Below are 13,687 nucleotides of genomic sequence, written 5' to 3' on the forward strand. Positions count from 1 at the left end.
GAGATCGGTTAACTTGTCTTCTTCATTGTATGTACTTTACTCATTTTTAAAAGCCGATACAGTGACCTATAGTTATCAATTTCTATGTCATCATGGTGTTTTGTGGAGAGTTGTCTCATTGGAAATCATACCACATCGGACTTATATTCAGATGGTAATAAAAGAGAAACTTCGCTGAATTGAGTTTACTAACATTGTTAATTCTTCCTCTAGCGAATTTTATATTTTCCTGATCAAAATACAGTTACAGTTGTTAAACAATGCTCTTTCATTTGTTTTTCCCATAAGTCTCTTATCATTTCTGCATAATTTCTTTGTTGTGAATTTCTAATTAATATTATAGACATATTCTAAATTTCTGAAACGGTTAACATTCCTGTATGTTTGTCTTTTCTGTAGTTTTATTGGCGAGTAAAATAAAGATAGTTGTGCAAATAATAATACAAGCATGAAAACTAGCACGAATCATCATTATTATATATTTTTTATGGAAAAACTGCTGGCCATCAAAAACAAAAATGTTGTTTAAAGTTCGAGAATACTTATTTTTCTTGAAAATTCTTTTAGAAAAAAACATATCAAGTTTGGTTGTTGCCTTTCTTTCACAGACATATATAATACAGATGAATGTTTGACGTGTTAGTTCAAAAATGGTAAGGTGACTTTTAGAACAGGTTATATTTGTACTTTTGTATTGCCATTATTGTTGTTATTGATATTGTTAGAGTTCATAAAATTGAGAATGGAAATGGGGAATGCGCCAAAGAGACAACAACCCGACCATAGAAAAAAACAACAGCAGAAGGTCACCAACAGGTCTTCAATGTAGCGAGATATTCCCGCACACGGAGGCGTCCTTCAACTGGCCCCTAAACAAATATATACTAGTTCAGTGATAATGAACGCCATACTAATTTCCAAATTGTACACAAGAAACTAAAATTAAAATAATACAAGACTAACAAAGGCCAGAGGCTCCTGACTTGGGACAGGCGCAGAAATGCGGTGGGGTTAAACATGTTTGTGAGATCTCAACCCTCCCCCTATACCTCTAGCCAATGTAGAAAAGTAAACGCATAACAAAACAAATATTTGATTTGTTTTAACTTTTCACAAAGGTGAAAATAATTCGTCTGTCGTCATTCTCAACAGAAAATTAGAAAACTGACTGATCAAAGTGTTGTTTGTGTCAGGAAGACAAGTTAAAACGTTAAAGTCATCAACTACCGATTAGGTATAACATGCTGGCAACCAACGTTCCTAAGTTTCCCGAAATGAATAGCTTACCTATAACACAAGATGTTAGAACGTTAAACATCGACTCTGGTATTGAAAGTACTTTGACAATACATTAGACAAATTACCATGAAGGTTGCCGTATTAAAGTTAACAACACAGAATTGAAACGTGCCGAACATCGTTAATGATAGGCGTCGACAAAATCAACAAAGAGTAAAACTGGTTCTTAATTCTTACGCCATTCAGTTGATATGTCAGATACAAAATTAAACAAAATATTGTAAAGTGTTGACAAAGAGGCTCCGCTTTCATCACTCAGGGAAGCAATGCCAATGAATCTAAATATTGTACTGAATCTCTCCCGGACAAACAATTGTTGGCCAAATTAAGTACTGGGGATATTATAGCGCAAACATTGAAATACCAACCAGCTTGTCTTGTACCTCTATATAATAAAGAAACAACCGTTAATAAAAAGACAGAAGAACTGACATACATCGATAGCGATGCATAAAATGTAGCCTTTTCTGGTTTGGTTAGTTATATATTCGATACTCACAGAAATATTGATCTGTCCATTGCATTTAGACTTGCAGACGTTGGAAATATGTATGAAATAAAAGTTCAGTTACGTGAGGGTACTATTCGAATACACAGAACACGACTAAAAAATGCTACTTGCAAAGATTCAGGCCTTCAGGCATATACGAATGGTAAGGAGGTGTTATTGATGTTTGAAATAACTGTTGGTCAAGCATTATCATTAGTATGTTATTACGACGACACCATACATATTGGAAGTTTGGGAACAGATTAAGGAACATAAGATAACATTTTTTGGTTCATTTTCTGCCGGGAAAATCGAATCAAGCGTCCTCATATCACTGCTTAAACTAGTGTTCAAGATTGAACATTGCCGTTGATATCAATTCCAATTAAAGTACAGTGTATGCAAGTCTTATCTAGCAATTTCGCAGCCCCTAATGTACAACTAGCATACAAAAATACCGAAAGCCTCAGAAAAAAAGCGTCATGAATTAGATCGTGAACCTTCTTTTTGTATCTATATCGGCCTTTCAATTTTTAACCAGTAAGCGTCAATTGGTTAATACCTTACTTGATTATTGGTTAAGTATTTATTTAAAAGTATATGTAGGAGATTCTGTGAACATGGTGAATGAGCACACCGGAAATTAAATTGAGAATGGAAATGGGGAATGTGTCAAAGAGACAACAACCCGACCATAGAAGAACAGACAACAGCAGAAGGTCACCAACAGGTCTTCAATGCAGCAAACATTCCAGCACCAGAAGGCGTCCTTCAGCTGGCCCCTAAACAAAATATGGAGGGTTGAGATCTCACAAACATGTTTAACCCCGCCGCATTTTTGCGCCTGTCCCAAGTCAGGAGCCTCTGGCCTTTGTTAGTCTTGTATTATTTTAATTTTAGTTTCTTGTGTACAATTTGGAAATTAGTATGGCGTTCATTATCACTGGACTAGTATATATTTGTTTAGGGGCCAGCTGAAGGACGCCTCCGGATGCGAGAATTTCTCGCTACATTGAAGACCTGTTGGTGACCCTCTGCTGTTGTTTTTTATTTGGTCGGGTTGTTGTCTCTTTGACACATTCCCCATTTCCATTCTCAATTTTATATATACTAGTTCAGTGATAATGAACGCCATACTAAACTCCAAATTTTACACAAGAAACTAAAATTAAAAATCATACAAGACGAACAAAGGCCAGAGGCTCCTGACATGGGACAGGCGCAAAAATGCGGTGGGGTTAAACATGTTTATGCGATCTCAATCCTCCTCTTATACCTCTAGCCAATATAGAAAAGTAAACGCATAACAATACGCACATCAAAATTCAGTTCAAGAGAAGTCCGAGTCTGATGTCAGAAGATGTAACCAATGAAAATAAACAAAATGACAATAATACATAAATAACAACAGACTACTAGCAGTTAACTGACATGCCAGCTCCAGACTTCAATTAAACTGATTGAAAGATTATGTCTTCATCATATGAATGAATATCAGACACAATCCTTCCCGTTAGGGAAAAAAAGCGAAATAACCTGAAAAGTTATTGTAATCTCTTTTCTATACTTTTCATTTAATGTAAAAGTAGACAGTGTGAATAAGCCGATTTCTTTAACCATAAAAACTAAACTGCTCCACCCTCCCTGTCTCTGAATGGCACTTTAAACAGTGTTTTAAATCGCAGCTACTTGATATACTTTGATTTATTCTGCAATTTGTAATCAACGGATCCACATTCTGACGCATTTATCGTTGATCATGTTGATAGTGCAGCAATGGTTTATTTCAGGCCCAAAAAATGATGATTGTGCAAATGATGTCATACTGACTTTCACAAAATCTTGCACCGATGAATATTCATGAGTAGACATTGTATTTTACGTTTCTAACCGAATAGTTTAAAGGCTGGAACGAGAAGAAAGCGAGGTGTTGGTTAAAGACGGAAGTTGTTGGTTCTGGTAGAACGCCAACGGTTCGGAGTATTTTTCTCTGTGAAGATGACAACACTTAACTGTTCAAGTTTCTTGCCGTCTGAATTGCAGACTGACAAAAATGTATATGTGACTCAAGGTGAAGAAAATCTTTTTAATAACAATACGAATACTTCCTAGCTATACCCTTGTAAACTTGCAGAAGTTGATACACGAAGGTTTATCCATGTTTAGCATGCTGCTGTAAATGGTTGTAAAAAAGTAATCGTTATTGAAGACATAGACATGGACATAAACGACGCATTTTTATGCATCATGTATGGCTGAACAACAGCAATATTTGCTGTTAACGAGGCACGTTTTGAACAGCATATGAAGGCGGACATGTTTGGGCTCAAACGGACTTATGCATACAACAGATACCAAGTTCTGAACACTAGAGTTAAACGACAAAAAAAGAGACAGTTTGAAACCAAAATTGACTTCGTTGCCTGCCGTTGCATCCTTGTGTCATGAACTTTTGAAATGCGTATGCAAGAAATCCAGCTGTTTTGTTAACTGTAATTGCTACCGTTCTGACCTTCCTTTTACGCATTTGTGTACATGCAAATGTAAGTAAGATAATTTATAAAGTAAACTGTCTTTTTAAACAAAATAGGCATTACAACTGAAAAAAAATAAGTAATATCTCTTATGAAGTTGCTAGAAACAATATCAATTTACATTTTTTACCTTTTTTGCCGCCATTTTGAAACGGGAAGTTACTTTTTTTTTCTTTGTGTATTGTCTTATCGTTCTTTAGGAACTGTTATTTATATGTTATCATATCTAACATTGAATTATACCTACAACACAGCTTTCAAAGGACAATCAAAATGTAGCCAATTTGTAATGACGTCATTTTCCAAAATGAGTGGTGGCCATCTTGAAATATTTTTTTATGGCCAGCTGCTGTTTCTTTTTAATATATCATCAATTAGTCAACCATTATATCAAATTTCATACTTGTATCACAATTTGCGAAGTTATTTGTATAATTTCTCCCACATATTTTGTATGAATCTTCTTATTCGTATGCAATAACAAGGAGTAGTTTAAGACAACAAGAAATTGATCAATGTTGATAATTTAATGATGTCCTATTGTATCGCGATCGGCTATCATACCGATCACGTTTTTTTTCGTTTTATTCGAGTTGCGTTGTGTTTGTTGTAGTGTGCTAATATCTACATTAGCGTAAGTTCTTTGTTTTTCATCTTGTTGTACCTCGCCTTTTGCATAAACTAGAATGATGCCGTTTTTACACATTTCATGCAACTCTGATGTGATTTGTAATCTGCTAAATTATTGTGTCTAAGACTGACGACACATAAACGATTCCTTTAAGGTGGTACCCAACACTTTCACTAAAATAAATTTGGCTCGTTTAATTTTCATAAAATTTTGTCAAAGTATTTACTTTGACACTCAAACAAAAATATAAAAATTTTTAAATTTTTGAACCAACCGTTTTGTCAGAAAAAATACACTGGTTATATAGCAATTTGACAAACACCAATTTTGATCATTGAGAAGCTTAATATTCTTTTTACAACACAACGTAATTAAAACGTGAGGCTGACTTTACAGAGTTATCTCCCTGTAGTGTTAGGTACCACCTTAAACAATAGAAATGCTTGCCTTTTGATCAATTAGCTTAGTGCAGTTAACAGGGTGTGTGTGATTCTTTATCTACAAAATAACCATGACTTTACGTTTATGTGTATGTTGACTAGTACTGTACGTAACTTTGCACTGATATGAAAGGCTGCAGCAGTGGCATGATGAGTTTCTGTAAAATCGGCTGAATTATCTTCCTCCATAATATTGAGTTTGTGAAATATCACTTGTCGTAGGTAAAATAATTGCCAACCGATTGAACCATGCTGACTTTTGAAATTGATGTGTATATCTCCCAGCAACTTTTTCAATTCATGGCCGTTTCGATGTTTTAGTGTACCAAATTGCAAATAAACCTCCAAATACTTATTGACATTATCAATCATTATACAGATGATCTACGAAATACGAAAATTAAATGTTTACATATTTCAGAACATAAAACTACCTTATCAATTAGGGAAAAGATGAGCGTATCACCTTTAAATACCCAATTCGATAAACATTGAATAAACATAAATTGATACACATACTACACTTTGTACTGCAAATACATAATATAAAGATATCAAAGATATGCAATCGATATCGATTCCCAGAAAGTTCAAAAAATATATCTTAAGAGAAACAATGAATAAGATGCGTTTCTGACTTGGGACAAGGAAATGCATATTATATTTTAGATCTACTTAGTAATCACACTACCTTCATCCGAGAACTAAGCAGTACTAAATAATGTATTTAAAATAATTCTTAAAAGCTATTCAAAGTACTCGAAGTGTTGCTAAATGATCCATGCCATACTAAACTCTAAGCTGGCTTTTTGTTTTTGTTCTCCTCTTCAATAAATAGGGACGAACGAACAACATTTCGAATTTACTTATTTTGGAAATTTATACCATTTGAATTGGTGATCACAATATCAGCCACATACGAGTGTAATCAGCGGATTCATCTAGGGGGGGGGGTCTTATTGGAGGGTGCCAATCCCGGATCCCGCTTACTGTTTTGTCACATTCCCGTTTCCAGCTTACACTATGTACGTAAGCAATTCTCCTTTTTTTTTTACGGATCCCGCTAGACCTCATTTCCCGTTTTCACGACACAAAAATTTGACTTTCACGTTTCACGCTTACAAAAAATCGTCAATCCCGCGTCACGCTTACCCCCAATGAGACCCACCTCTAGCTTATTTCTAGGAGAGCGAATGACAGGTTCAATCAATACAACGAGTCTTTCCCTGGGTGAGTGGTAATGAATAATGACACACGCGTATATAGTTACAAAGGAAAGACATATCGTTTAAATCTGACAACGATACCAAACCAACATCACTTAAATGCTAGGATATTCTTACGAAATAGGAAATCGACGACCAAGAAAACAATAGTTAAAGCAAGACATATGTATTCAGAGTCATGGAAAGACAAAAACGAACAGAAAACTATTGATTCGGGAAAGGTGGCGGCAGACTTGAAAACTGAAGGATACCCACAAACCTTCTTCACAAGTGTCATCCGAAGTTGTGATAATCAAATAGACAAAAGACGATAACGTATTAGTAAGTGAAAAATTCGGTAAAAGACAATGATTAGAAATTTTGTTTTGCTTTTCTTATCAAAAGGTATCAACTTTGTCCTAATTAAGGAATGACTGACTGTAAAAAAAAAATTCTGTCTATGAAGAAATAACATAACAAATTTGGTGCACACTGAATAACGTGCGTAACGGGTTATTTAACAGTGTGCACCACATTTTTTATGTTATTTCGAATAGACAGAAAAAATATTACAGTCATTGCTTATAATTTAATTCTAAATTCCATTTTAAACCGTAGAAAACCATTTAAAAAAACGTTGATGACGTCACGGTCACATGGCTAAATTATGTATATGGGCTGATAACAAAATAATGTCAACCAATCAGAAGACGCGTTACATCCAAAATTAAATTATCATTATATAGTCCTAAAGATTCTGGTGTGTCCATGTTGAGGTATTGAGCAAATTGTGTTGTTACTCAGTTCCATTGATTTCAATAGCAATAAGATAGACGAGATTTAGATCACTGGTAAAGGAATAGAATCGCATTTCGGAATATTAAATATATCTATCGGAACACCAATCATATATTTGAGAGTATCATTAAGCTAAGAGTGCACCAGTTGAAACGCCTAAGATAACAATACAATCGACTTCTGAGTTCTGAGCTATACTTGAATAAATATGGTTTTTAACCACACAAGATGTGTATTCCTGAAACCAAACATACAGAATATACATTCGCACGTTTTTTCTCATTGTTTTAAGAAAAGAACAAAATTGAAGAAACCGGTTTTCGTACAGATCTCATCACTACTCCACCATTACCTCATCCCTTTGTGCTTTATGTTCAATCTGACTTCTGTGTAGTGTGTTATTGACCTGTTTTTCTTATTAACGTCTTTGATTTTGGGGGGTGAGGAGGGTATATTATGCTGTCAGGTTTTCCTCGACTAATAGTTTTGTAATGTTTCAAAGTATAAAAAGTAAAATAACAAAAAACATCCGAGGAAAATTCAAAACGGAAATTCCCTTATCAAATGGCAAAATCAAAAACGCTAACACATCAAACGAAGGGATAACAACTGTCAGACTTACAATTTTGCACGATAGACTCATGTTGTGTCTTCACATGACTCAATAGCGACACTCGTGTCAATATATTTAAAGGGACAAAGCAAGTTAGACTTTCAAAAGCACTGAGGTTCCAAACATTTTTAAAGAAGTTTGCCAAATTCGGCATCGGTTATCTAAGACTGGGTTAAACATATCCTTAGTTGTGCGAACTATTCAAAGTTATTCTCATAACCTCTAAATCTATGACGATTGGAGTGCACCAACTTACAAAGAAGTAATACAATCATATTTACTAACTGAACATAAAAATGTGATGTCCTTATAGACACTTTCGCCGTAGGACGAATTGGTGTTGGCACGACTGAAAACTATCGATACCAATTTCTACGAATGAGTCCTAACAGTATTATATTTTTACTATTCTCGGTTGTTATTATTTATCTTTACAATATTCTCAAGTGACATTCTGTGGGATTAAAAATCAAATTATATGTACAGATTTGAGGGCAACTTATATACTGTATCATTTATATAGCTCTATAAAGAATTTAGTTTCCTATGTTGTGTTTTGTGAACTTGTCTGTATCCCCATCATCTTTCGCTCCCCCTCCCCTTAGCATTGTCAGTTTATCTTCTACTTATGAGTTGGAATATAGTTATCAAAGGTACCAGGATTATAATTTAATACGCCAGACGCCCGTTTTGTCTACATAAGACTCATCAGTGACGCTCAGATCAAAATAGTTATAAAGCCAAACAAATACAAAGTTGAAGAGCATTTAGGACCCAAAATTCCAAAAAATTGTGCCAAATACGGCTAAGGTAATCTATTCCTGGGATAAGAAAATCCTTAGTTTTTCGAACAAATCAAAGTTTTGTAACAGGAAATTAATAAAAAAAAATGACCATATAATTAATATTCATGTCAACATCGAAGTGCTGACTACTGGGCTGGTGACGAAACGTACACCAGCAGTGGCATCGACCCAGCGGTGTAAATAGTTATCAAAGGTACCAGGATTATAATTTAATATGGCAGACGCCAAATGTCCCTTTGATATCTTATGCCTCTTCAGACTCTTTTACATTAGTTTTAATCAGTTGAACAAAGCTCAATTCAAACGCGTGATACCTGATACTCCTTTGTTGACAAGTATAATAGATCATCATCAAATATTATAAATGAATGTGAAGTTGTAGTAAACCCTTTGTGTGTAGAATGAATGACGACAGCCCCACTAAATCAAAGCAACAGTAGTTTACCGATGCTTAAACCTCATAAATCGATTCAGACGAAACAAATCAAGATAACAAAAAAAATTTAAAAGTAAAATAACGAAAATACAGAACTCCGAGGAATATAACAAAGGGACATTCAAACTCATATGACGAAAATAAACTGACATTGCAATGGTTTAATAAGAAAAAGACAATCCAAAGTACACAAAACAAAACACAACATAGAAAACTGAAGACTGAGCAACACGAACCCAAACAAAAACTTGGGGTGTTCTCAGTAAAATCATATATTTGTTACTTTCCATCATAATAAAATAGAGTCGTTTAAAGATGAACTTGTTAATGTTGATAATAATTTAGACAATGAAGTGATACCAACTTCACCGGTTAATGAAACTATTTCATCATGTAGCCAGCATGAAAATCTAAAACTAAATAAATTTGGAATTAATATTTTAAATATATTTTGATTTTAATGCGATTATGTATATTATTTTCTACGAAATTTCAGAAACATGTCTCTGATAAGTGAAAGTTCTATCTGCATTTATTAGATTTGAGATATTTGATTTATAACATTAAGTCTTCAATCTTTGATTATCAAAATAAATCAGATTAGTGATTTTAAATTTTGGACTAAGATATGTCAGAATTACTTCATCTCATAAATAAGAATCGCTAATGGAATTTCAATGAAATTATTTCATATATTTTCAGATCTACACTCATGTAACCCCCATATATATAAATTGACATAGTACTTGTAACAGAAACATTGGCATTGTTGACTTTGAATTCACTTTAGAAATATTGTCTATAGCGTATGACATATCACGAAATCAATGCTTTTTATGTATTGTAAACTCACTTCGAATTATAAAACGTTTACAAAACAAGCATCTCGTATTAACCATAATCATTTCAAATAAATAAATACGAATTATCAAATTCATTAATGGAAGAATTACCGAAAGAATTCAATCAGAAAATGTGATGTACGTCACTAGCTGAAGGTTGATGATCTAATCATTAACATCTTATTAACTCAAAATCAAATTCGTTCAAAACAAAAGGTGTCTTTCTTTCACCATCAATGTCAATTCCAGGATGTTTATTTAAAAAAAAAGGGAAACAGATTTGGTAAGATAGTAAATGTGAAAACTATCAAAGTAGACGTAAAAACTTATTAATATTTAAAAAATAACAGTTTCGTTTGTATGGTAGCCATATCTTCATTATCAGAAAATTGTTAAACACACAACCCAGATCAAAGACAATCATCACATATTGTGATATAAGACAAACATTATGATACTACTGTGTAAAAAATAGAGATGTGGTGTCAGCTATTTACTAAGTACTAGAATAACAGATGTATTTAACATGCCTGTTTAGAATTTCGTTTTCAATCGGTTGAAAAATTAAACTGCTTGTTGTGCTGTCCTATCTTAGGTGGAACCTTGGGTATTCACCAACATGGTAAACCCTATCATAATGTTTTATGTCTGTCCAAAATTAGGAGCCTGTAATTCAGCTGTTGTCCAGGTTTTTTTTTAAATTAACTTATTGACAATAAGATTAGTCTGGGAAGAATTCGTACCTTAATACAATACCTTTCCCTTTTCACGACAGTGACCTACCGAATTAGACTATTTACCGGATTTGTAATAACATAAGCAACACGACGGGTGCCACATGTGGAGGAAGATCTACTTACCCTTCCAAAGCATCTGAGATCACCCCCAGTTTTTGGTGGGGTTCGTGTTGCTTAGACTTTTTGCTTTCTATGTTGTGTCTTCTGTACTACTAGTATTATTTCTCTGTTTGTCTTTTCATTGTTAGCCATGGCGTTGTCGGTTTATTTTCAATCTATGAGTTTGACTGGCCCTCTGGTATCTTTCGTCCCTCTTTTAATACGTTAATACGACAAACCAATATTAACCATGTGATCATGATACTGTACATGTTATCATGTCAGTGAATCATATTATAGAACATATTATAATGCAGTGGGACGAATAAAATTGTTATAGTGGAGAATATTCCTATTAATGTGAGCATATCACGTTAAACAAGAAAAATTTAATTCAGAATAATTTTGTAATGGCCCTTTTTTTACTTTTATAACATGCGACACTGAAGTCTGAAACTACTCCCCATCTACAGATTTCAAACCGGGTAAAATGCTGTAAATTAGACAAGTAACCACAGAAGGAGTGATAAAGTTTAGACATTTTTTCAATTATATCTACTTAATCGTTATTTACAGAATTATCGCATCAGGGATGGCGTAATCGTTATCGAGTGTAATTGATTACATTTTTTCCAGTAATCGACAGTAATCTGTAATCGAAGACATTTTCGATTAAATGTAATCGTAATTTAATCGATTACAGCAAAAATCATGTTGTAATCATTGATTACTTTCGATTACATTTCGATTACTTTAGTAAAATAGTTTGATGAAATATAACCTATTTCAAATGAAAACATGTATGTATTCATCACTTTGAAGTACTGATATGACTTAAGAGTTTATCAGCTGCTTTTATATTTCTATTTATTGTCTCAAGCTGCATTATGATCACCAAGTTCCCCTTCAATAATTTACTTTATAGCTAGCTTTTGAAACAAATGGATTTATGTGCTTGTCAATAAGTCAACTCCTTTTATATTAAAATAAGAAAATAGATTTCAAATAAGAAAATAGATCAAAAATAAGAAAATAGATTTAAAATAAGAAATTTGTATTAAGTTAAGTTCTGTACTTCCTTAAAGTAGTAAGCTAATTTAAATAAGATTTAAGCTTAGAATAGATAAACAGTTGATCTCTCATAATGTTATGATATACTTATGTATATATAAAAAGTAAGAAGGTACACAAAATCCCTTTGACAATGAACCAATGCTTATGCATTGAAACTCTTTTCAGAAAAAGATACCTGTATCCCTCTTTGACACTTTAAATATATATACTGTTAATAATTTTATAAGTGAATGAAAAAAAACTTAACAAACTTTCTTGTCGTCACTAATCAGATGGTCAAAGTCTTCTAATCATTTTATAAGACACATACTTTGTTTTTATTTCAATTACTGTTTGTCTAATTAAGAAGGATATTTATATCATTTTGCCCCAGGTTTTAAATTGTACTCCATTGGCAGTTTTATAACCTATAATTCGGGTGTTATCCAACAAAAGGATTAAATCATGTCTGTCATTATAATTATAAATTTTGATGTTTAAAATTAGCTGAACTAATTAATAATTCTATTTTTTTATATTTTCTTTAGAGAAAACATCCAACATTGTAAATGATTATGCTAAAATATACCTGCTTTTATTGAATAAAAACAAAAAAGCTAACTCAATTCAGTACGAAAGCAAAACTATTGAAAAAACCTTACATATACAAGTGATTGATGAAATGCCATGTTATCTCTAATTCATGTTAAAAGTCAAAATTTCAAGATTTTTTTTAATAATTCTGATCCTCAGTAAGAGATTCTAGATAATAACTGTCAACTTATAATTTGGAAACAATGTTTTAAATGCTGTTTTTTGGTAAAGTTCTAAATTTCAACTATACAAACGTTGAGCAACATGATTGCGTTTAACCTACTATATATTTTTTTGAAATGTTAAAGTTATCGAAAAGTAATGTAATTACTTTTGATAAAGTAATCGATCGCAATCGATTACATACAAAAATCTGAGTAATCCATTATTAATCGATTGCACAAAATACCTTCATGTAATCGATTATTAATCGATTACATTTGTCAGTAACCATGCCCATCCCTGTATCGCATGTCCTTTCGTCACTTTTCTATCAGTTGGTAGTATGTCACACGTGATAATACGTATACGCAGCTGTTGAACAAAGCATCAGATATTTCATCTCTTTGCGCCCATTTGATCAGTATGCATATATAGAGTTTATAAACTATAAACAATATGCAAGTGACCAGTGACATTATACATGATAAGAGTAATTTAAAGTTTTCAAGGACTGTAAGAACCTACCAACATACATTATACATGATAAGAGTAATTTAAAGTTTTCAAGGACTGTAAGAACCTACCAACATTTTATTCTAAATCGTCTGATTTCATATACGTTTGAATAAAGAGTGTCCATTGTAAAACGAAAATATTAAAAACAAAATATAAATTCACAATATACCTGTAAATTTTTACCCCAAAACGATACAACACAAGAACCTTTTATTTATTTATTTTTTTTTTATTTTTTTTTTTTGGGGGGGGGGGGTCTTTTTAGATCGATGCCACTGCTGGTAGAGTTTTAATTTCCCGAGGGTAACACCAGCCCAGTAGTCAGCACTTCTGTGCTGACATGAATTATCATAGATATGGTCATATTCATAAATTAACTGTTTACAAAACGTTTGAATTTTTGAAATACTAAGGCTTTTCTACGTCAGGAAT

This window comes from Mytilus galloprovincialis, chromosome 13, assembly GCF_965363235.1.
Source record: "Mytilus galloprovincialis chromosome 13, xbMytGall1.hap1.1, whole genome shotgun sequence".
Taxonomy (NCBI): Eukaryota; Metazoa; Mollusca; class Bivalvia; order Mytilida; family Mytilidae; genus Mytilus; species Mytilus galloprovincialis.